A 27,056-nucleotide genomic window follows, 5' to 3' on the forward strand; every position below is an offset into this window, starting at 1 on the left:
AGTTTGGACGGTTTTAGCCTGAATGTTATTGATTTAAATCCAATCTGATAAATATTAGTACTTTATTTACTTTCTCCAAGTTATTAAACTTCAGTGTAAATAAGTTGTAGTAACAATAATGGGACCTTAATTATCTGATTGTGTTATAAGTATATACTCTAATTAGCATTATTTAATATATATATAGAGAGTAGTATATTTGCTTCGAATGTATTTTATGAGTGTGTTTTTAGTTTGTTGGGTTTTTTGGATTTTCATTTTACGTAAAAAAAAGTTCAAATGTTGATAGTCAGGTCTATGAATAATTGAAGTGGTTGAGGTGAGTTAGGATTGAGTGAGAGAGATCTCATTTGCAAAAAGAATACCAAAAACTAGAGAGAAGAGAGGAGAAAAAGTTATTTTTGCATATATACAAAGTTGTTTCTCTAAATTAGTCGCTGCAAATTCGTTAACCATTGGATCAAGTTCAAATTTGAACAGTGTGTTTCAAACATTTGGTTCTTTGTTTTCACTATTCAGATCTTCAATTCGATGTCTGTAGCTGGAGATATTGGCCATGCATAGCAGCTCTGTTTTTGTGGTATTTTTATCTTCTTGTTCTTCTTTTATAAGCTTTGAAACTTGGATTGTTTGGCTTGTTGTATGCATGTTTTGTGCAGTAATTTGTGACTCTCTTGTATCCTATTTTTTTATTATAGTGAAGGTATTTCCTAGTCTTGGTGACTCGTGGTTTTTGCTTCTCACATTGAGGAAGTTTTCTACGTTAAAAATCTTAATGTGTTAGTTTGCCTGGTTTATGTGATTTTTCTGCTGCTATTGGGTATTATTGTGCTATTGTTAATACTTATTGTAAGTGGTATTATTGCTCCTCTAATTCTTACAAGTAGAAAATTGTGTATTTTATTTCTATTTTTTGGCATCAAAGCTCAATTTTGGGCATTTGGTTATTACTTGCCTGAAAAATGGAGAAAAATAATTCTACTAGGATGATAAGTTTGAATGACACTAATTACTATCTATGAAAGGACAAAATGAAGGATTTGTTATTTGTCAAAAATCTACATTTACCTGTATTTTCTACACAAAAACTAAAATCTAAAACAGATAAAGAATGGAGTTTGAACACCAACAAGTTTGTGATTTTATCAGGAAATGGGTGGATGATAATATTTATAATCACATTGCTAATGAGACTCGTGCTAGGACTTTATGGAATCAAATTGAATCTTTGTATACTTCCAAGTCTGGCAATAATAAATTGTACTTATTGAATATGTTGATGAATTTGAGATACAAGAAGGGGTCGTCACAGGTATTAGATCACTTAAATGAATTTTAAGAGATTCTCGATCAGTTGTCAAACATGGGAATCAAGTTTGAAGATGAGGTTCAAGAATTGTGGTTGCTAAATACTCTACTGGATTCTTGGGAGACATTTCGTATCTCTTTTACTAATTCTACTCCGAATGGTAAAGTGAACATACAACTTGTTAAAGGTGACATTTTAAATGAAGAGGTGAGAAAGAAGACGCAAAATTCTTTGTCACAAACTCACAGTCTAAAATGTAAATCATTGAAAATAGGGGGAGAAATCAGAGAAGAGGTCAAAAGAGTAGAGGTAAAAGTAGGAGTAAATCCAAGTCAAGATACAAGAACATTGAATGTCATTGCTGTCATAAAATGGGTCACGTCCAAAAATATTATTTTTTTTTGGAAAGAGGAGAACAAAGGTAAGCAAGAAAAGAAGGATGATGTGATAATGATTGTATATTTGCTATTTCAGATGATCTTCTTACTGTTGATATTGTTGATTATGAGTACAAGGTCAACCTTGTTTTTGATGATGAGTCTAGCTGGGTAATTAATGGTGACACCTCAATACATGTTACACCAAAGAAGGAGTTCTTCACTTCTTATACTCATGGTAATTTTGGAGTGCTTAAGATGGACAATGATGGCTTGGCCAAGGTGATTGGTGTAGGAGATGTTTGTCTTTAGACTAATATAGGAATGAAGTTGCTATTCAAAGATGTTAGACACGCTCCAGATGTTCGCTTGAATTTGGTTTCAGTTAAAAGACTTTATAATGAAAGCTTTGTAAACACTTTCAACTTTGGACAATGGAATCTTACTAAAGGCAACTTAGTGGTGGCTCGAGAAAAGGTACTTCAAGTATATGTGATGCATTCAATGAATGCAAAAAGTAGTGTGAATGCGGTTAAAAGTAAAGAAGTTTGTAGCTTGTGGCACAGAAGACTTGATCACATTAGTGAAAAATGACTTAATTGTTTGGCTCGAAAGGATGTTCTTTTCAGTTTGAAGAATGCAGAGCTAGAGAAATATTCTCATTGCATGGTTGTCAAATAAAGAAGATTATCCTTTAAGAAGTATCAACCTTCAAGAAAATTAGACTTCTTAGAATTGGTGCATTTTGATATTTGTGGTCTTTTAAAGGTACGGTCTTTTAGTGGAGCTATTTACTTTATTATTTTTATTGATGATTATTCAAGAAAGCTTTAGACTTATGTTTTGAGAACAAAGAACTAAGCTTTGAAAGTTCAAACAATTCCAAGCTTTAGTCGAGAGGCAAACAGGTAAAAAGTTTAAATGTATTCGCACTGATAATAATGGTGAGTATCATGGACATTTGATTATTATTGCAAGCAGCAAGCCATTAGGCATGAAAAGACGCCTCTTAAAACACCTCAGTTGAACGGTTTAGCAAAAAGGATGAATAGAACACTAATTGAAAGAGTTAGGTGTATGCTTACTGAAGCTAAGCTACCTAAATTCTTTTGGGGTGAAGCATTACTTATAGTAGCTCATGTGATTCATTTGAGTTCTACAATTGCTTTGGACAATGATGTTCCGAATCATGTTTGGTTAGACAAAGATGTCTTGTATGATCCCTTGAGAGTCTTTGGATGCAAAGTATTTATTCATGTTCTAAAGGATGAAAAGTCCAAGTTGGATGTGAACATAATGCATTGCATTTTTATTGGGTATGATCAGAATGAGTTCGGTGACAATTTTTATGATCTAGTTGAAAAGAAGCTTGTAAGAAGCTGTGATGTAGAGTTTATTGCAGACCAGACCATTGAAGACATTGATAAGGCAAAGAAGAGTCAATCACAAAAGAATAGTGACTTGACTGATGTAGATCCAGTTTTGCTGTCTTCTTTACCAAAACTAGCAAAGAATCAAGATTAAGATCATATGCAGCAAAATGAGCCTTTGATCTGATGATCAACAGATGGGAGATCTGATTGATGTTCCAGTTGATGATGATGCTGATAATCAACCTGAGCTACCTGAAGATCCACCATGTTTCCATCCTAGGAGATTTACTAGAGAGCAACAACCTTCAAGGAGGTATCCTTCTGATAAGTATGTGACATTTACTGATGGGTATGTGACCTTGACTAATGGAGGAGAACCTGACTGTTATGAGGAAGCAATAGAAGGTGATGATAATAAAAAATAGTTTGATGCAATGTAAGATGAAATGAAATCCTTACATGATAATCAAATATTTGAGCTTGTGAAATTGCCAAAATGGAAGAAAGTTTTGTAGAACAGGTGGGTTTATAGGTTGAAGCATGAAGAAAATTCTCAATCTCTAAGGTACAAGGTTAGCTTGGCGGTTAAGGGCTACAAGCAGAAAAAAAGAGTTGACTATAATGAAATCTTTTCATCGGTTGTGAGAAGATCTTCTATTATAACTGTTTTGAGTTTGGTTGCAAGTCTTGATTTAGAGATAAAGCAGACGGATGCAAAAACTTCTTTCCTTCAAGGTGATCCTAAAGATGAAATTTGCATGGAACAACCTGAAGGTTCATGGTAAAAGGCAAAGAGGATCATGTTTGCATATTGAAAAAGAGTTTGTATAGCTTGCAGCAAGCTCCAAGACAATGGTACAAGTTCGAGACTGTTATGGCAGAACAAGGCTACAAGAAGACTACTTCTGATTATTGTGTAATTGTTAAATAGTTTGCTAGTAGTGATTTTATTATCCTTTTGATATATGTTGATGACATGCTTATTGTTGGTTAGAATGCTTCTAGGATTGATATATTGAAGAAGCATCTTGCAATGTCATTTTCAATGAAGGACCTTGCGCCGGTAAAGGAGATTCTTGGTATAAGAATCGAGCATGATAGAAAAGAGAAGAAACTTTGATTGTCACAGGAGAAATACATAGAGACAATGTTGCACAGGTTCTAAATGGAGAAAGCAAATGCCATTAGTACTCCTCTTACTATACACTTTAAATTAAGTTGCAAGTGAAATCCATCAAGTGATGAAGAGAAAAAAGACATGAAAAAGTTCTATATGCATCAGCCGTGGGTAGTTTAATGTATGCTATGGTGTGCACAAGGTTGGATATAGCTCATGTTGTTGGTTGTGTTAGCCATTTTGTTTCAAACCCAAGAAAAGAGCATTGGAATGCTGTAAAATCGATAATGAGATATCTTCATGGTACTTCTAGCATGAAGTTGTGTTATAAAAGTGAAAAGCCTATTCTAGTTGGTTATACTGACTCAGACATGGCAGGAGTTATTGATTCTAGAAGGTCCATTTCAGGCTTCTTGATCAACTTTGCAAGTGGAGCTGTATCTTGGCAATCTAGATTACAAAAATGTGTTGCTTTATCTACTACTGAGGCCGAGTTTATTGCCATTACCGAAGCGTGCAAGGAGATGTTTTGGATGAAGAAATTCTTAAAGGAATTCGGGTTTGATAAAGAGAGGTATGTCTTATTTTGTGATAGTCAAAGTGCTATATATCTTCATAAAAATTCTACTTTTCATTCTCAGTCCAAACATATTGATGCGAGGTATCATTGGATACGTGATGTTTTGAATGTTGAGTTGTTGGAACTTGAAAAGGTTCACATTGATGAGAATAGTTCTGATATGATGACCAAGACATTACGAAGATGGAAGTTTGAAGTTTGTTACTTAATCGGCGGATTGGTGGTTACCTCCCCATAGTCGTGAGGGGAGATTTGTTGGGTTTTTGGGCTCCCTTCCTATGTGGAGAAAAGCCCAAACGTTGATATCTAGGCTCATGAATAATTGAAGTGGCTGAGGTGAGTTAGGGTTGAGTGAGAGAGGTCTCATTTGCAAGAAGAAGACCAAACATTAAAGAGAAGAGAGGAGAGAAAGTTATTTTCGCACATATACAAAGCTATCTCTGTAAATTGGTCGCTGTAGATTTGTTAACTGTTGGATTGAGCTCAAATTTGGACAGTGTATTCCAAATACCTGGTTCTTTGTTTTCACCATTCGGATCTTCAATTTGATGTCTGTAGTTGGAGATATTGGTCACGCACAACAGTTCTGTTTTCACTACAACACAGACGGAGGATTGCGGCGGCCAGTTGGCGTCGGTTCATGTAACCACCACTAAGTTGAAAGATTGCGGCTGTTTGATCGGCGATTTTATTAACCGCAGCAACATTTGATAAATTAGCCTAATACCTGCTAAAGCCTAAAAGATCATTTTAATTTGGGACTTTTCCAGAACCTGTACATTTGAACCTCTCTCAAACACCCTAATCCACAAATCCTCTTTCTCCCACAAACCCTTACCAATCCGTTGTCTTTCATTGCGGCGTCACCATCATCACTCAACGTGACGTCGTCGTCATTGTTGCCACTCTATCTTGGAAGTTGACAATTTTCCGCCGCTTCTTCACCGAAATCGCTGCTCCTTCACCATCCTTCACCAATCGTTGTTTGTTGCCGCTTTGCCATGGCTCCATCGTCTCTTTGTCGTGCTTCCTTTCCGTTATCGAGGACCCTGGTTAGTGTTTTTTCCCTTTTTATATTTTTTCTTTGGTGTGATTTGAAAAAGTAAAATAACAAGAAGCTTGAGAGCACCACTATCAAGAACAAGTTCGCACACTGGACTCTATCGGCGGAACAAGTACTCTGATTCAGAGAGTGTGCCACTTCTGAATCTCACTCATTCTCATCTTAGGTTTCATGGATTTCTCAATTCTAACTTTCATTTTATGCATCTTTTCTTCTCTATCAATATTTTAATAGAAATTTCCACTAACATTTCTTATAACTTCAATTTTACATCTTAAACATATGCTTTTTGCTAGGTTATTGATGATTGGTGCTTTTGATTTTTGGAAATTTGTTTCAGAAACAAATAAAGTTTGCTGCTTGATCATGTGACTTATCAGATGATTTTGGGGGTTGTTGAACTCAAGTTATGTGCTTCAGATTTTTTAACAATTGGTTCACATTACATGCATTTGAAAAAGGTTAGTAAGATTTTTTTGTCTCTCTTTGTCAGTTTTAAGAGCTTTTGTCCTGATGAATAAGTATTGGATGGTAAAGATGCCTTTAATTGGTTTTGATAACACAATTTTATTTGGTGCTCTTTGTGCTTGAAGTTCTTTTCAAAAGAACAATATGTTAAGATTGGTTGTTATGTTGTCTTGAAACTTGGATGGGGATAAAGGGAAGTTTCAAGCTGGTTTCATTTGATAATCGAGAATAGTTATTGATCAAAATTTTTTAGATTAGCCAATTGCATTCCTAAATTTTTTTTTCGTCGCCCTGCACTTCCAGTTTGTGGGTCTTTCTTGCTCACCGTCACTACTCTGTTTCATCCTCTCCTCTTATCTGGTTTGTTCTTCACTCCTTGGGTCTCTAATTTTTTTGCTTTTTAACTTGGATGTCAATTTCAGTTTTTTGATAATTTGTGATGATTATCACTTAACAGTTTCATAATTAATTTTTACCTAATAATACATTTAATTTAATCGCTAATTAAAAATTGGTTGGACTATTAGCGTAGGATAGAGAGCTCCCACAGTCACAGGATACGTGATTTATTATTTGTTGTTTATGCTTTATTTTGGTGTTTTTTATGTTTAGTTCTACCAATTGTTTATGAAGTTGTTTGTTTAGTCTTTATAGCATTTGATATCTTTAGTGTTGATAAAAACAAAGCACAATCATGCCACTTTTAGCTTGTTCACACCAGTCATGGCACTAATTTGATTTTGATTTTGATTTTGATTTATGAGTTCTGCAATTGTTGCTTTAACATTGCTGCCTCCTTTTGCCAAAACTAGATAATAGTAACTAATGAAAAAGGTCTTAGATGTTAAAGGGCCATGATGATAACACAAAGTATTGAGGTCTGGAAGGTTACTCTTAACACACAAAGTATTGAGGATGATCCAGAATGTGGAAAGCTTGCTAACTTTGTAACCTTAACTAATTACAGGTACATTTGATTTCTAGTGTTTTTATTCATTTTAACTTTTTTTCTAGTTAATTTGTTGCTTGCAAAAATATCTCATGCAATTGGCTGATGCTCAATTGTTTACAATGATTTTCTACTTAAAAAAATTCTTTATGCTATTTCACTTTTCAAATTGATTAACCTTACACTTTGTTAATCATGAAATCCTATTGAGTTATTTCATTTATGAATTTTGTTTCTTGTGTTAGCAATACTTCAAAAGAATGTCCCATCCCTCTCATTTTCTCTTCTGTTTTCTCTCACAAGTTATGCATAAAGAAAAATAAAATTGAAGAAAACTATTATTTTATACAAAAGCAGCAACCTACTAATTAAGCAAGAAAATCAGGGGTTCCCCATCCCTCTTTGCTTGCTCTGCTTCTCCAGCGGCACAAGAAGAGGGAGGAAGTTCAGCTTCAAAAGGAAATAAAAAAAAAGAAACAATTAATCTCTATTTTGTTCTTCTAATGATATGACTCTCTATATAAGCCATAAACTTTGCCCCAAACACGCCATGTTCCTTGGCTTCTCTATTCACACAACACCATTTGGTACATCCCATATATACTCTTTTTCCTTTTTAAGTAAACGTCACATTAATTAGATAACATGAATTATCATTTGCTTAATTAAGTTTTGGAGCTGTTGACTCTAAAATAAGGCGTTGCACTACTACTATGCATTTTTCCCTTTTTCTGCATGCTAATAATTGCAATGTTTGTGGATCTTTGAATTTTTTACAGGCTATTGATTTTAGTATTAATAAGCGTGTCGTGTGGGGATTAATATTCAATGAATCAGCGTGTGAGTGATGAGGTAATGGCAGAAGTTACAGCAGAAACAAGAAAAGAGTATTACTAGGTGGGTGTTACTTTGTCCTTGACATAGTAAGAGTATTACTAGGTGGGTGTTAGAGAAAATTTAGAAATATTTATTTGTTTATTTTTTTCTTTTAAGGATGACATACGTCCATCTCTTGTTACATGGTTTAACTTCTAGCATTAGTCTTATGCTCTCATATTTATCATAAACCTAAACAATTTGAATTATTATTTAATAAAAGAAGAATTTCATTAAGATGAGGAAAATGATAACATAAAATAGTAGATAGGAGTTGGATCAAGGTTTATCGTAATGACGATTTTGTTATTGTGTTATTAATTTGTGCTTTGCGTTGAGCTATCTTTGTGCATTACGCAATGTATCTTCTCATTGTTTATATTGACTAATATGAGGTACTTTTCGTTGCAGTGTGTTGGTTTGGAGCTAATGAATATGAAAAAGGAGCTTATTTATTGATTTGTCAAAGTGATTAATACATCAATGCAAGATTATTTTATTGTTAGTTTAAAGGTGAATATTACTATGACCTCAAATGGATTCAATTTGTACTCAAACATTGTAATTAGATTTTATGATCAATTATTGATTATTATGTTTATCTTCTAATATTAGTTAAGTTCATCGCATATATATTAATAATATTAAGTGTATTTTCTAATGTAAATATCTTAAATTTGATCAATCATTATGTAAAAGGAAATAGGAGTATGACAAGAAAAGGGTCAAGAGCGTGTAATATTACCAATTTTTTAATTTCACAGTAGATTGCGGCGGTTTAAACCGTTTATTTTTTTAACCCGTGTGCTAAATTGCGGCGGTTTTAGAATCGTCGCAAAAACCGCGTCAACTTGAAAACAACTAAAAAATAGCGGCGGTTTTAGAATCACTCGCATTTGCCGGCGGTTTTTTGGACGATGGCCGCGAAATATTGATTTAGTGACGGTTATACCGGCGGTTACTAAAAACCGCCACCAAACTTAGTGCCGGCACCAATATCCTTGGCGGTAAGAAAAAAACCGCCGCCATTAGGCGCCTCCATTGTAGTGTTTTGTGGTATTTTCATCTTCTTGTTCTTGTTTTGTAAGTTTTGAGTTTAGGTTGTTTGGCTTGTTGTATGCACGTTTTGTGCAATAATTTATGACTCTATTCTATCCTTTTTTTCATCATAGTAAAGTTATTTCCTAGTCTTAGTGACTCGTGATTTTTACTTCTCACATTGAAAAAATTTTTTACGTTAAAAATCTCGGTATGTTAATTTGCCTCTAATTTTTTATTTATGTGATTTTTTTGCTACTATTGAGTACTATTGTACTGCTATTACTACTGTTGTGAATGGTATTGTTGTTTCTCTAATTCTTAGAAGTAAGAAATTATGTGTTTTATTCCTATCACTTCTATAATTTGATGAGATCTTATATTTCTTGAGTATCATTTAATTTTCTTTATTTTAATGCCTTGTTTGGAAAGAAAGTCATATCTAGCTCTCAAATGCTATCATGATTAGTGTTCACCCTTTAGTCCTTTACACAAAATAGGTTTTTATAGGTTTAATTAGACTTAATCCTTTCTTAAGATATATTCGCTTCTTTGTATATATCATCCTTTATTAAATCCATACTTTTGTGTAAATAGAGAAGCTTACACCGTCAAACTATTTATTTGTCCATGTGCATGGATCTCATAATAATTTACCTCGCCAATGACATTGAATGAGAAGTAGCTTTGCTTAGTTATTTTCTCTTATCATAATAATGAGTGTCATTTTCCATGCCTACTTTGGGGTTTAACAAGTCAAATTTAACCAACAAAGTTTTTCACTTTCGGCTAAAAGAAACATATACTACGGTAAATGATCGGATCCATTATATTAATTGAGTTTCAAAAGAGAAATTAAGCTTTTTTTGATATTCGAAAATCCTTCGTGGGTTCTCGTCAAGGGTGTTTGAACCTGGACCTAGATTTTGTTGAGGGGTACGGTCACTAACTACTTTATTTCATTGAATTGTTTTATGGTCACGACTTTATATATATGTTCTCTACTTTTTGACAATAAGCTTAGTTAATTATTATTATAATTGCGTGGTACATTCTTTTTTATTTCTCCTTATTATGATGAAGTTAACCCGTTTGTAGTTAACAACATAGTTCAATAAACTGAGAATAAGAACCTTTTTTAGGAAACCAGCATTTTCTCGGTTCATTTTCGTTCCATAAAGTTAAAATCCATTTTTTTTTTGGGGGAAGCATTGTTGTTTAAGGGTATTAATGATTAAACAAAATAATGCAATGTAAGCTTCCTTTTCAGTATAACGAATGCTAAATCAAGTGGAACATATTACTTATTATCTTTTTTTATTTAACCATCTTATAATGGGGCAACTAGTGCTACATCCCAGCTTATTTTAACACGTATGTACATGAATGTGTGTTATTTTTCAAACAATAATTATTTAAAAACGATTTGTTGTGATACTTAGTTGTTAAGTCTTGTTAAACATCTAAGGATTTTTATCAATCAAATTTCAACTCTAACAAAAACCGCATCTGCATGTGAAATTAGACACTTTTTTTTCCGTAAAAAATAGCGCCAAAATTTTTTTGACACATAAATTTTTTAATTTTGACACAAAAAATTTTTAATTTTGACACTAAATATTTTTAAGATTTTGAACTTGATACTGTAGTTTTTTTTTTCTTTTTTTTTTACCAAATTTTTGTATTTTTATTATAAAGTGGTGTGTTTTTCCTTTGAAAGTTTTTATGTTTATTGTCCAAAAAGTTGCATAACTTTTTTGTTCTTTTTTATTTGATTTTTTCTTTTTTTTTTAATTCTTTTTAAAGGATAAAAAAATAAGAATTAAGTGAGTGTGAAACAAAAAGAACTATGAAATAAGAAGGAGGAGTTGTTGGAATAAACTATTTCATTAATCCAGATCATTCATATTAAATCACAAAAAATATATCACAATGCGGAAGCGTACCTTTACTCATAGAAATAAAAAATTGATAGAAGGATTGTCTCAGTCTTGTGACTATTTTGATCTTCCTCAACCAAAGCCTTCTGTATCCCTAATAGGGTTGAATTGTGACTCTTCTGATGGGGAAAGAGCGACGAAAGCGGCTTTGGTATATTGGGAACCGAAACCCTGAAGGCACAATTTATATTTGAGCATGGCACCCATTAAGCCCTAAAACCCAAATAAAATAGTATTTAAAGTCCAAAAGATAATATATCTAAAATCCAAAAGATAATTATCTAAAAAACAAAAAATAATATCTGGTTTTATTCTCATTTAATTCCAAATCAAAAGTAATTATAACTTATTCAATTTAACATTTATGACAATAAATGAGATTACCATTATATAAGTCATTTAATTTTTTTTTACCAAATATAAGTTAATTTTATTTCTTTAAAAAAGAAACAACAGTGTCCAAAGAGGGACAAAAAGAAGCAATTGGGTATTCCCACTAGTTATAACGCAAACGAAAACACATGACTAAAGAGATAAAGGAACAAAACATAAAGATATATGCTTAATCCATAGCTTCAGATCAGCGGTACCATGACACTGCCTCATCGATCTCCTTTACCGTCGACTTCTTTCCTTCAAAAACTTCTCTATTTCGAGTTTTCCAGAGTTCCCAACAAACAGCCATAATTCGAGCCAACTTATTGACTTCGCCCTGGCTACTAGTGGTGACCCACAGCCACCACGATGCGAAGTCAGGAGACCCATTTCGAGCAACAGTCCTATCGGTGAAAAGGGAATTCCAAACTGCTACAGCAGGGCCACACCGGTGGAGATAGTGAGTGATTGTTTCATTTTCTAGTTTGCATCTTGGACATAGGGGCGAGGTGTTTGAAAATCTGCAGTGGATAAGATTCATCACAGGTAATCTTTCATGAATTGCTATCCATGTAAATAACTGTAGCTTGGTTTGAATTTTCAATCCACAAATCTGCTTTCAAATTTTCTGATTTTGCAACAAAGGGGGAAGTTGCTCTGTTGAAACATGATAGAAACCGTAAGCTATCGTATACCCGGTAGAACATTATATTGCTTTCGTTTATTCCAGATCCACTGAAGCTTGTCAATACCATTAGCATTCAGCAGGGTGGAGAGGATACGAGTTGCTGTCTCCAGAGGAAAAGATTCTTCTATCTACTCTTGCTTCCATTGGCGATCCACTATAAGTAAATCCTTGACCCAGTAAATTCTGGTTTATGTGTTGTTGCTGCAATTAGGAATAAATGGATATGGGGGAGGTAACCAAGGGTCATGCCATATTTGAACATTGGAACCCGAACCTATGCTCCAGCTAATTCCTTTTTTTATAACCTTTCTTCCTTCTAAAAGACTTTGCCAATCCCAAGAAGGCTGTGAACCCTTATCCGTTGTCAGTGTGGCTGCATAATGAAAGTATTTCCCTTTTAGAATTCTGGATAGTAGAGCATTTGGGTTGATAGTGACCCTCCAAAATTGCTTCCCCAGTAGTGCCAAATTATGTGCTTTTAGGTCTTTAATACCCAGTCCTCCTTCTTTCTTAGGCCTCGACATCATATCCCAGCTAATCCATGCCATTTTGCGCTCTGAACCTTTTTTACCCCACCAGAATTACATCAATATCCGATGAATCTCCTCCAATAATGAACCTAGTAGTCGAAAACAAGATAGAGTATACACCGGAATTGCTTCACCAACTGCTTTAATGAGTACATGCCTTCCACTTGCTGATAGGAGCTTTCTTTTCCACACTTGGACCCTCTTCTGAACTTTATCCTTAATGGCTCCAAAAGTTGTCCTCTTTGATTGTTGGACCACTGATGGCAGCCCCAGGTATTTATCCTGGGCACCCACAGGTCTAATATTAAGAGTAGTTGCCAATTCTTGTCAAGTATTGGTAGGTGTGTTTTGACTGTGTCATTTCTCTAGCATCTGAAATCTTTGGAATTAAGCATATTTTAGTATAATTGAAACCTTTAAGTATCCGTCTGCCACCAAAGAAGCTAGCCACTGCTTTAAACACATCTCCTCTTATAATATCCCAATAGCATTGAAAAAGTTTTTCTATGAATTCATCATCTCCAGGGATGCTTTGAGCACAAACAGAGAAGGTAGCTCTCTTTGTTTCCTCAATAGTCACCGGTCTTACCAATCTTCGGTTCATAGAAGCTGTAACCAAAGGGTTGAACTCATCAAAGAGGTAACTCGGTTCCTCCGGATTCGTAGTTGAAAAAAGGTCTTTAAAATAAGTCTCAGCTACCTTAGCAATGCTCTCAGGGTCTGAAGCCATCTCACCATTAGTGGTGGTCAATCCCCAGATTTTGTTTTTCAGGTTCCTAACTTGACATTTTTGGTGAAAATACCTCGTGTTTTTGTCACCTTCTTTCAACCATTTACACCTGCACTTCTCCCTTCAATACCTCTCCTCCTTGTTATGTTCATCCTCCAATTTATTCTCCAGTTCAATCAACTCTATACCCTCATGAATGCCTTCTTCCCGAAACTGGTCTATTTTAACCGAAATATCAGCAATTTCCTTCCTTGAATTGTGTCTACCTTGATGATGCCATAGGACTAATCGTTGGTGACATATCTTTAGTTTTTTATCTAAAGAAAACATAGGAGAACCATGGAATTCTGTTTTTCAAGCCTCGATAATAATCTACCTAACCTCCTCTACTTCGCACCAACGAGCTTGGAATTTGAATCTTCTCTTGGTGGTCTAATTTGGTGGATCAGATTCTAGCAATAATGGGGAATGATCAGAACCATTTTCAGTCAATCTTTTTACCACTGCTGAAGTATAAGCATTTCTCCACACTTGTCCTGTCATGAATCGGTCAATTCTATCCCTTGTTAGTTCCTCTCCACGCCTCCTATTAAACCAGGTGTAAGAATCGCGAATTAATTAACCGATTAATTAATGATTAAATAATAATAATTTAATTATCTGAATTAGGTTCAAAATTTTAGAATATTAATTAAAAAAATATAAATATGATATTTAGACTCAGTAGATTTTTCTGAGTTAGAAAATATAATTTTCTTCAGAAAATTGCATAAAAATGCGTACCGGTAAATGAACTGGCAGTACTGGTTTGAGTCTGTCTGGTATTGTGCGAGAATAATTAAAAATAGTAGAAAACCTTAGAAAAATATTTAGAATTGAAAATCGGGCTTGGGCCAAACGGACTAAAAACGTTAACTGGTTGGACCGGATCCAAGTTGGGCCCAAGCCCAACATATAAAAACACATTAATGACCCCCTTTCAGCCACCATAACCATTAGGGAGTGAGAGTTGCAGCTGAAGTGAGAAGAGAGGAAGGGGTTTCAAAAATACTATTCATTCCTCACTTCCGGTGGACATATCTCGAGTTACGGTGCTCCGATTTGCGTGCCGTCAGCTGCTACGTGAAGCTCTCACTGAGCCCGTTACTTCTAGCTAAGCCTTGTGGTAAGCTTGTTGAAATTTCCTGCCCAGTTTCCTGCCCTTGTGAAATTCAAAAATTTGATTTTTGTTTTGAGTGAAATCTTGTGATTTTTGGTGTTTAGGTACACTCTAACACTTGATTCCTATTGGGTTTTGACCCAACCACATTTGGTAAGGTGAGTATGCTTGATCTCTTGTGTTTTTGTGTATATATAAAACCCTAGGTTTGATTTATGGAATTTGTGTAATTTCTAGCTTGAATTGGTGTTGTGTGGAAAATGTTGGTGACTTGAAAGTGGACTTGGTGGCTTGATTGAGTTTGAGAGCTCGTGGAAGCTTGGTGGAGGTCAATTTGGTGATTTTGTGTATATTGAAAATCAGCCAAGGTATGGTTTCAATTTCCTCTATGTAATATATAATATTTCTAGACACTTAGGCTAGTGACCCATAGGATAGGTTTGGATTGAATTGATTGTTGGATTTGATGATGCATGATGATGGTGTTAACTTGATAATGTGTGATGATGTTAATGCTTGTGATGGTTTTGATATGTTGAAATGAGAATTATGATGATGCATGATAGATAAAGCTTGTGAGTAGCAGGAATTGGTGTAAGTGTGTAATATTGAATGTTGATATGTAAAAAATGAAATTTGTGGGGTGATAGAGGTGGAATTGATGGATATAGGATTAGAATGGTTGAAATATGATGGAAAGATAAAGTATAATGCTTGGTACTGTTGTATGATGAGATGGAATAGGCATGAGTTGGTTTTGGTTATGAATCTTTAGGAATGGAGAATTTGTAAACTTTTGTAAAAATGAAATTTTGATGAACTTCAATGGATCATATCTTGAGCTACCGTTTTTAAAATTTAATGCATTTTATATCAAATGAAAGATAATTTAACAAGCTTTAAAATGGTTTAAATTTTGTGAAAATCTGAATTTTGTAGAAAAAGATATGATCGTTGAAAGTTGGTGTCTGAAATCTGAATTCTGTGAATGCTGCAGAATTTGTGATTTCTGGTTTGTGTGCGCACGCACACCCTGTGGATTTTTTAAAATGTGTGCACGCACACATGGGGATATGGCTGTTGTTGGGAGCGCTAGCACGCTCTGTACGCACACACAACCAACGAAGTTTTGTAAGCTGTGTGCATGCACACGCTGGAAGGTGCACTCTGTTGAGGCCGTTCGCACGCATTGTGCGAACGAGAAAAATGAAAATTTTTACTCCTGTGTGTACGCACACCTCTATGCGTACGCACACTTCTTGAAAATCTTCCTGGGCGTGCGTACGCACACTTTTATGCATATGCACACTGCCTTCTTTTTCAATAAAAACCTTGTTTTCAACTGTTTCACCTTCCCGACAAGCTTGTAAACTTCCGTGACACTTATATAGGACTCTTTGGCTTGTTTTTGGGTGTCAAAACATAGAAAAGGTCCTAGGCGATCTAATTCGGTAATTATGGTAAAAAGTTAGTGAACGGAAGCTTAGGTTTCTGGAGTACTGATGATAGTTTTGGTTGAGTGAGAAGGCGGCATATGGTATTGGTGATTATTGATAATGAATTGTGAAAGTAGTGAATTGATGAGTTCTGAATGAATTGTGAAAGTGGTGGACTAATGAGTACTGAATGAATTGTGGAAGTGGTAAACTACGGAGTACTGAATGAAATGATTTTGAAAACCACTAATGTAATATTTTGATGAGATTGTTGAGACGCTACGCGCCTGGTAGGGACGGCGGTTAATCCCGCCTATCGAGGTTGTGGCGACGGCATAAGGGCGGTGGTTAGTCCCACTTACGTTGAGATATGAGGTCTGTGCAGAGTATCCCGCTCACATCCTTTTGGAATCACAAGAGTGCGCGCGGGCACTATATCCCTGGACCGTGAACCGGGCACGATATCACCGAGGGTACCCATTTTATTCGTGACCGAAAGGCAACATCCCGGAGGGATGTGTCGGGTTGGCAGTTGAACCGACAATGTGATATCACAGTCAGTAGGATAGACATTCATCATGTGCATATTCTATCTGTTTGCTTGCTTTGCCAACTTGTATTGTTTGCCTACTTGTATAACATGCCTAATTGCCTATTTGAATTACTTCATATACATGCTTATACTTATGTTTTACTTGCATTGTATTAATTGTGCTTTCTACTGGGATTGAGGAGGTTCGGAAGGCGGTGGCGATGAAATCGCATGGAGGATAGGTTGGTGAAGGCTGTGGGACAGCGGAGAGTTGTTAGTTTAGAAATCCACTAAGTTAGATTACTCCCTTTATTATATTATGGTTTAAGTTATACTTTGTTGTTGCTTTTTCAGATGCAGGTCGCAACCCACCTCGGTGAGTTGCTTAATGGTGACAGAGCGGAGGACCTTTATCATGTTTTGGAGTCTTTTGATTTATTTTCATTAGTACTCTCACTTTTGTATATATTTTTACCTAGAGGCTTACTTTGAGAGAAAAACTTGTATAAGCTGTTTGACTTTCTAATCTCTGTATGTCTGTATATAACTAACCGGCTTAAACTCCGCAAGCGACGACTAGATCCTTATAGCTATTATCTTTTGATATATCTACACACACACGCACGCATGCACGCACGCGCGCGCGCGCGCACACACACATACACACACACACACACACACACATATATATATATGTCGATATCTGTATGTATATCTTGTGCCTCGTTTAGTGTAGTTTCGTGAGTACATTTTACGCTTTTCAAACCCTGTTTTTGAGCTAAATTCTTCATCGGGCTTCTAGAATATATTATTTCTTTCTACATAATACGTATAAGCCTTAGAATTGTCGTAACCTTTGATTAACCTTTGCTTTACAGCATGAGGTAAGATTTAGGGTAATTAGAGTATTACACCAGGTATACGGCTGGCCCATCATCCCAAGATCCATCAATCTATTATCATTAATGAAACCATTGAAATTATCCACGGAAGCCGACGTGCGAAGATTGCCCCCTTTCTTCTCATATTGACTTCTTATAGCATTGAAATCACCCATGATAATGAGGTTATCCTCAAATTGTAGTAGTTGGCCAGATAGATCCTCATATTGTTAAACCCAGATTTGCTCATTAGTATTGAGATACACCCCGACTAGCCCCCAAACCAGATTTTTGCCTTCACCCTTAATTGAAGCAACAATAGCGTAAGAAGTTGTTGTTAATATCCTCACTTCCATATAATCCTTCCATGCTAAGACAATGCCCCCTGCTAATCCACTTGGGTCTACAATGGTGAAACTTGAATATCTACAAGATCTGAATTTTCGCTCAACATTTCGAGATTGATTTTTAGTTTTACAGAGAAAAACCAACTCGGGGGAGTGGGATTGGCACATCTCTTTGAGATTGTGGACTGTCAGGGGTCTCTCCAAATCTTGACAATTCCACATGAGGATCCTCATGGTGATGTGGGTGCCATGGTGTGGCTGGCACCCTCTACCATCTCCAAATCAAATGTATTCTTTGCCCCTACTTCCTCATTGTCTCAAATCATTTCAACATCGTCCTCTGCCCTCCTTTTACTCCCAACGACTTGTTTCAAGCCTCCATCCCATGTTCTGGCCATTTGCTTAAATTTCTTAAACTTTCTTGTGCAGTCTATACGGTTAGCAATTTCAGGAAGCCTTTCCGCACTTGCATCACCTGTGATGGTTAGTAAAGTTCTATCTGGCTCCCTTGACAGCCCTTTGCTGATTTCAAACAAATCTGAATTTTCATTCTGCATCCAATTGTTTTCCTTGTTAATCTCACTCCTCTCTGTATCTGTCATATTCTTTTTATTCAAAGAACCTGGCTTATCATTAACCTTCAAGTTTAGTCCCATCAGCCCTTCAATGAGACACTCTGGTACTGGTTTCTTACAGCGTTGCATTTGAGAGTTGGTAGCGTTTTGCCTCCCTGTTTGCTTGTGACTCTCCCTTATTTCTACCCTTATTCCAATTTGGTCAGCCCTTGCCCAATCTCCAATTTTATCTTCCTGCAATTGGTTATCCTTCATATCCTCCATAGCTCTTATACAATTTCTGAAATCGTGTCCAATTTTCGCACAATAAGAGCATACTGTCCCCATCCGCTCATACCGAACGACTATCGTAACTGGGTTTTTATCAGGGCCTGCCAGCCTAAGAGATTATTTTATTGATCTGCTATCCTCCATCTCTACCCTTGCTTTGATAATTCTAGACTCTTTTCCTTTCATATCGAATAAACCCACTTCCATTACCTTACCAATACCAGCCCCTAATTTAAGTGCAACCTCTAGGGTTTTGAAGGACTCTGGCACTCCCCAGAACTGTGTCCATATCGGTAGTGATTTGATTAATTGATCTTCCATATGTACTCCTTCTCTCCATTGTTAAACAAACAAGGCGTAATCCTTGAATAACCATGGTGCACCCTTTTCAATCCTCATCACATCCCATTCCTTATAAAAAAAGAATTGAAAATTGTTACCTCCGATTTCAGTGACCCGAAACCCCTCTGAACGTCCCCAAATTGCTCTCAGCGCTTCTTCCATTGTTCCTACTGAAAATTATTTATCAGCAAAAAGCCTCCCGATCAGGCTATTTATGCGAGTGCTAATACCGCCTCTTATGTCCTCCTCCTCCAATTGGATCAGCTTATCAGTTTCCTCATCATTCCCTTGTCCCCTTATATCAGCCATTCTCCTATGAAAGTAAGAAAGCACCTCTCGCAGTGAACTGTCTTCTATGTTTGTTATGAATTGAGCACTGAAAAGACGTTGACTTTGACGACACTGAGACTCTATTTCAGTAAAACCCTAGCAGAGCATGTTAACCCTAGCAGAGTATGTTAACCTTGACAGCACAATGTTACATATAAGTCATTTAATTTGAAATAGCATAATTTGTGATTATAATTAATATATGTATTGCCCACAAACAAATTAGGAAATAAAAATAATTTTCTAACAAGAATTGTTTGCGAAAAAAATATAAAATAGAAAACTAGCGCCGAAATCGCTTAACCGCGACACTGAAATTTTTTAATTTTGACACTGAAATTTTTAAATCGTGACACATAAAATAAAATGTTGTAATTTTTTTTTGCTTCTTCTTCTTTCTTCATGCAGAATTTCTGTGTTTTTATTTATAAAGTTATGTGTTTTTTTTCCAAATTTTTTGTGTTTATTATAAAAAAGGATAAACCTAAAAATAAAAAAAATTGCAAAATTTTTTATTTTAAATTTTTTTGTTTGATTTTTTTATTTTTCTCATAGGGTGAAACAATAAGAATGATGAGAAACAAGAAAAACTATGAAAATAAGAAGGAAGAGGGGTTATTTGAAAAAATTATAAAATATAAAAATAACATCAAATTTTTTTAACTGTAATATAGAACTTTTTTAATGTTGACACTAAAATTTCTTAAACGTGACACATAAAATAGAATGTTGCAGTTTTTTCTTATTCTTTTTGGAAGAAAAAGAAGACGACAATGACGACAACGTTGAAGAAGAATTGTCCAAAAGAAAATGGCATGCATATATATAAAACAAAATGCTACATTTTTTCTTATTCTTCTTTAGAAGAAAAAGAAAACGATGAGAATGATGATGACGATAACATTGAAAAAGAATTATGCAGAAGGAGGAGGAAAAGAAGAAGAAGGTAATGATAATGAAGAAGGAAGATGATGAGAAAGGGAAGGTGGAAGAAGAGGAGATGATAATAATGATGATGATAATCAAGGAACAGAAGAAAAAAAAAGAAGAGATGAAAAAAAAAGAAAAACGTACAAAAAAAAATGTGCATAAATTTAATTTAGTTGGATTTGATTAAAAAAATAATTATTTAATATTTTTAGTTATTATACCAGTATTTGGTATTTATAATTGTTAGGTTTGATTCGGTTAAGCTTTTTTTCAAGAGAGAATTATTTTTTTCTAAAAGCACAAGTATCTTATAGTAAATAAATAGAAAAACTTTGTGTTTGTATTTATCGTTTTTAAAAATATTTAAAAAATATTTTTTAATTTTTATTTTTAATTATTAAATTAAAAAATTTAATATAATTTTATATATAAATAAATATATAAATTTATTTTTATATATCTATTATAATTATTTAAATTTTAAAGTTTTTTCACCAAATATAATTAGTATTACTTGTGTTCATTTAAAATTATTTTAGTTTAATTTATCAAACACATATATTATATTTAAAATATCTTCTAAAAACAATTTTAATAAGTTATTTAAAAAAGTAAAAAATTTACCAAAATTGATCTTTAGAATTCCAACTTTCATGTATATTTTTTATTAAATATATATCATTAAATCTATTTATTTTTATTATGATTAGTCCTTTCACTATTAAAAAGTTGTCAAATACCGTCGAATTTATTAACAGAATAAATTCGACAGTATAAATCTCGTTGGTAATTGTTTGCCGGTAAATTTTGTTGTTTGTGCTAATTACCGACAAATTTAGTGGCAGATATAAACTTTTAGTTGGAGAAATTCTGAAGTTTGTTACCGTCAAATTTTTTTCGATAAATTCAACGGTAATATATTATTTATTATTAATAATTAAATTGATAGTTACCAACTGATTTAACCGACGATAAATCTGACAGTAAACTTAAACTTTAATTTTTTTAAAAAAATGTTTGAAAATTCAATATATAATTTTAAATTTAATAATTTTTAAACTAACAAAATTCAAAATTTTATAATTTCTTATAATAATTTATCTATAATTTTTAGTTAAAAGTTCACAAACAAGTTCAAATATCAAAATTTAATATTAAAACTAAAAAAATAAGAAAATTCAATTAAGCAAGAGAATCAAATTTAAAATGCACCAAACTCGCAATTTAATTTTTTGAAAAATTTTCAATTTAATTTTATTCTATACATATATTCACTTATATTTGTATAAGTCTAACATACTTCAAATATAATTAACAAAAACCATAACTATCTACAATTTTATATACCATTATAAGAGTTATACATATGTGAAATATGAATTAAATATATTTATAGTAATAAATATAATTTCAGGCAACTAACATACATTTTATTAATAGAATAAAAAAAGTAAAATCACAACAAAAGACCGAATACGAATATTTAACAAACAATTCTCGATATTTTTCACTTGACTTAACTCCAAGAGTAGTAACCATACAGTTCAATACCTACTGCCAAAGATGTAACTGCGTGTCACCCAGCACCGCCGACAACCGCAATGCCTACCCTTGCTACGCTTCTCTCACTTCCAAAGGAGGAAAACAGAAGTGCCCTTGAATGTGAATCATGAATGAGTGTGGTGGCTATTCAATATTCATCTATGTGCAAGCATGCATGTAGTTATTAGTTCAATAATATAATGCAGAGTTTATAGTATGAATTACCATCATATGATTGGGAAAAAAAAATCAAATAAGATTAATTAAGCACATAATTCATGAGATCAGTTTTAATAGTTTTAATATCTGATGACAAATTTTAATGGTGTCGAAGTCTCAAATTTTAATGGTGTCGAAGTCTCATTTGAAACAAAGTCAGAATATCTTGCCAGCTAAGATAAAAGTTGTCCAGTCTTTTATATGTCCTCAAGACTATAACATCATTGCTTGACTATTTGAAGCATGCACAACTTGATAAAAATATTCTAATACAAAAATATAATAGATAGAATAAAAATTTAATTTTTCTCCCAAGATATTCAATTATTCAAAGATTCAACACTATGTGTATATATAAAAAAACAGAACCATCAATTTCACATTTAAACATGCATTCATAATTTAGAGAAAATAAAACATAGCAAGTGCATTATATATTAGATATATTGAACATTGAGAAATACATGATAAATTTCAAATTAAAGTAACACAAAATATTGATGTAATACATATTCATAGCTCTCCATGAATTAAGAGAGCAGACAATTACTTCTGTGACTTCTTCCATAAAATTCGAATCTTCTTAAGCATGTTCTATATTTCTTTTTCTAAAATTCTTAAATATAATTCCAGATAACTAATATGTATTTTAATAATAGACAAAGTAGAGAAAGTCTAGGGGCTAACAATTTTTGTGTTTTGTGGCCAGTATTTAACCATCAAAAGAAAAGTGAGTGATTTTCCATCATTGGATATAATCTCACACCATTAAAAATACTATTGATAGCCAATTGATAATTACAAAACACAAAAGTTACTGGCCCCTAGCACTCCTCTATTATTATTCCGTCAAAATTTTGATAACTTGCAAATCAACATGCATATTGATAATATGTATATTTTTATTAGGGATAAGTACTTTTTTCGTCCCCAAGGTCTGGGTCAAAATTAAAATCGTCTCCGACCTTTTTTTTTTTATTAAAATCATCCTCAATATTATAAAACTTTATAAAATCATCATTTTCTATTTTTTTGGACCAAATTACCCTTAACTATTAATAAAAATTAAGAATAACATTAAAAAAAAAATAAAATCCCACCCCCACCCACACCCATAAGCTTTTCTTCGTCTCTCTCCTCCCCTCCCCCCCCCCAAATTTCCCTTCCTCCTACGCCTACCCCAAACCCTCACTCCATCACTCTATCACCCCCTCAGCCCGCCGCCCCCGCGTCCAGCCTGCCGCCGCCCCGCGTCCAGCCCGCCGCTGTCTCTGTTTTTCTGCTTTTACTTTCTGCCTTCTTTTTCTTCTTCTTTGAATTGGATTTTTGATGAAATTTATTGTTGTTGATGAAATTTATTGTTGCTGAAATTTGAATTTCTGAATTTTTGATGAAATTTATTATTGTTGATGAAATCTGTTGATGATGATGATGATGACCATGAAGAGAGGGGCATGAGGAAGGGGGTTGGGGGTTACGGTGAGGGAGTGGGGTGAGGGGGTGGGGGGTTACGATGAGGGGGTGAGGGGTGGGGAGGGTTACGGTGAGGAAAGGGGTGAGGGGGTGAGGGGTGGGGGGAGGGGGTTACGGTGAGGGAGTGGGGTGAGGGTGTTGTTGCTGTTTGGTGGTGGTGGTGGTGGTGTTGGTGTTGGTGTTGGTGTTAGTGTTAGTGGTGGTGGTGGTGGTGGTGGTGGTGAGGAAGGTGAAGAGGAGAATGATGATGATGAGGGTATTTTGGTCCAAAAATTCGGGAAAGGATGATTTTAAAGCGTTTTTGAACGTTGATGATGATTTTAATAAAAAAAAAGGTTGGGGACAATTTTGATTTTGACCCCAGACCTTGGGGACGAAAAAAGTACTTATCCCTTATTGCAATTGTTTTACTATTTATTTTTATCTTTTTTTTTTGCTTCTATGAATGTAAATTTCATCACTCTTTTTTCTTTTTTTTTTATAATAACTAAAATAAAATTAAATATCACAAATTTTATAAGCACTATTAAATAAAGTAATAGACACTAATATAACTTAACATTTGGAGAAATTATCCTAATTATTAGAGTTTAGCAAATGCCAACAATATCAAAAAAAAAATAGAAGAAACAAAAGAAGAAGATATATTTGGATGAAAGAGGAAGGGTAGCATCGCAGTTGATGGATGCAAGCGGCGACGGCAAATGACGGAAGCAGCAACTCGTAGGAGAGAAACAAGATCCTCCGTAGCAGAAACAAGTTTCAGATTGATGCTCCTTGACGATGGCAAAATGGTAGTGAGTGATGGGGATGGGGCTGACGGTGAGAGAGAAAGAGAAAGGGGAGAGAAGTGAGATTGATGATGTTGCAGAAATGAAGGGAAATAGTTTACAAAGTCGAATTTAGAGTCAATTTTACCCGTGGATTTACTGCCAGTAACACACAACCTATGATCAAAATGGCGCGTTTCATTTAATTACCTGATCTTTTTCCCTAAATCCGACAGTAATGATCACGCCGATTTTTTTCCGCCAATTATTACTGACGAATTTTTCATCTAAAAACCAAATTCGACTAACTTTTTTATCTGACGAATTTATTATAGATCTGTCAGTAAATTCGCCACTAATCTCCACGATAAATCCAATGGTATTCAGCATTTTTTTTGTAGTGTTTCATAGTAGGTTACATTTATATCTTTGTCAAATTACTTAATTAAGGTATGTATGTTTATTGTGTTTATTTGAAAATACAAATAATATTTTTCTAAAATTTAAATTTTGATATAAGATTTTTTTTATTTCTCACAATATCTCTTACTCTAATAGGTCAAGAACTAAATCGTTGTAGATTAAGTTTTATTTAAGAATTTTTCATTAGCCAATGAATTGCTATTTGTAATTTTGCACAAAGTAAAATTCGACATCTAATATTTACTTAAACGAACTAGTAATGAACTAACTATTAAACCCATCCAAATTAGTTCTGATATAAGATATTTGATAATTGAATACAATTTAACTATAAATTTTCAATACCTAACATTCATATATAATAACCTCGTTTGTTAATACTTAGAGGAAGAAACACAAGAAGGTTTATCGAAGGTTGTCGCCTTAGCCTGGGCAACGATGGTTCTCCTCTACTCTCTCCCATCTAAACTTCTTTTTTTTTCCTTCCTTCTTTATTATCTATCACCTCTTCCTATTTCACTGCCTCCCTCACCTGCCACTGTTCGATCACAGCTTTTGCCAGCCTCAATTTTCACTATTGCCACCTCTCCTAGCTACTGCCTCTTCTACCAAGACACATCCAGCTCCTTAAAAATCCTTCTTCGCCTCTCTCGACTTGCCTCTATTTTACTCTATCACTCCCACTGCCTCTTTACCTCAATCACTCATCTATTAGTCTTAGAACTCATCATCGTTACTCTTCTATTGTCTCTCCAACCACCTCTTTATACACCTTTTTTCTAATTCCTGCTTTGTTTGTTTATGTCAATTTTTTTTTGTATTTGGATTTAGTTTTTTAATTTTTATTTTCTAGTCTAATTTAAAATAAATCTTTTGTGTTTTTTTTTTGTTATCGTGACATCTTTTATGGTGATAATGGTTTTTCTTTATGATTATTATGGTTTTGGTAGTATGATTTTTTATAGTTTAAAAGGAATATCTTACAAAAAAAAGTTTATTATTCATATGTAAATTTAGAAAGTATTTAGATTTATTTGAAGAACGCCAAACAATATTCTACTGTATGATAACAATACGGTTGTGTAGATTTAAAAATATAAGAGATTTGGATTTGTCTCTATTTCTACTTTTCTATCACTAAGAGTTTTTAGAGTCATCTTCTCAGTTGAAATTCATTTTGATCCCTGAAATTTTCGACAGGCCTCAATTTTGACCCCCAAATTTATAGTTACTCAATTAACACCCGCAAATATTAGATTGCGACCCCACGTTTGCCCCTGTAGCTATCTCCATTAACGGAGATCTGATATGGCACGTTAAGTTGACAGAATGTGTATTCACGTGGCACCCAACTTGCTAGAATGGATGTGTGATGAGTGAATGACGTGGCAAAAGTTGAATGAACTCAATTTCTCCAGTAAAGTCTCGAACATATTGGGAAAAGAGGGCTGCAAATTGAGTTCATTCAACTTTTGCCACGTCATTCACTTATTAAACATCCATTCTAGCAAGTTGGGTGCCACGTGGATACACACTATGTCAACTTAATGTGCCATATCAAATCTCCGTTAATGGAGATAGCTACAGGGGCAAGCATGGGGCACAATCTAATATTTGAAGGTGTTAATTGGGTAACTATAAATTTGGAGGTCAAAATTGAGGCCGGTCAAAAATTTTAGGGGCCAAAATGGGTTTCAACTCGTCATCTTCTATATAAATTAATAGTTCATTATAAAAGATGTTTATCTTTTTTTATTAGACATAAATCTCAATTTTTTTTGTTGCATGCGATGTTTTTTTTATCTTAGTAGGTTAATGATTAATTCGTCACAAATCGAAACTTTAATATGTGATTCAAACTCCCAAACACAGTCACCAAAAAAAAAAAAAACTCCCAAACACTTTTTAAACAAACCAGTGAGTTAACTACTGTACCGATTCAAATTGGTTATAAATCTTATACTTTTTTTGCAATGTATAAGTGTAACTTTTTTTCGAATAATTTTTTTTCAAAAAAAAAAAAACCTCGTTTGTTTATATTTTTAGACAAAAAAAAAACTTTTTTTAATAAAAAAATATTTAAATTATTTCTTGAGTTTTTTTTGGTGATTAAAGAAAACAAAAGTAGAAAATAAATTGTGTGACGATTTCCTCATTATTATTACTAATTATTATTATTATTATTATTATTATTATTATTATTTTTAAAAAAAATGAATCTTTTTAATTTTTTTTTAACAATTAAAAAAATAAAATATAATTTTTTATTATTAATTTTATAAGTAAAATTTAAAAAATATATAAAAAATAGTAAAAATTAAAAATTATATTTTATTCTTTTAAATTTTGAATGGTTAAAAAAAATTGAGAAGATTTATTTTTTTTAAAATTAGTATACTTTGCATGTGATAGTT

General features: G+C 33.7%; 1 long non-coding RNA gene across 2 annotated transcripts; it reads left to right on the top strand.

Moving 5' to 3' along the window:
• The first annotated feature begins 5,503 nt into the window (after positions 1-5,503).
• Positions 5,504-8,721, top strand: LOC112773154 (uncharacterized). Of its 2 annotated transcripts, none has more exons than XR_003187825.3 (5): positions 5,504-5,808; positions 6,160-6,280; positions 7,138-7,254; positions 8,016-8,133; positions 8,524-8,721. It is a non-coding gene; the product is annotated as an uncharacterized lncRNA (long non-coding RNA). The 2 variants fall into 2 exon arrangements; XR_003187824.3 differs by having other exon boundaries at positions 5,604-5,808; positions 7,129-7,254.
• Positions 8,722-27,056: the final 18,335 nt, after the last annotated feature.

The sequence above is a fragment of the Arachis hypogaea genome, chromosome 18 (genome assembly GCF_003086295.3).
Source record: "Arachis hypogaea cultivar Tifrunner chromosome 18, arahy.Tifrunner.gnm2.J5K5, whole genome shotgun sequence".
NCBI classification, from domain to species: Eukaryota; Viridiplantae; Streptophyta; class Magnoliopsida; order Fabales; family Fabaceae; genus Arachis; species Arachis hypogaea.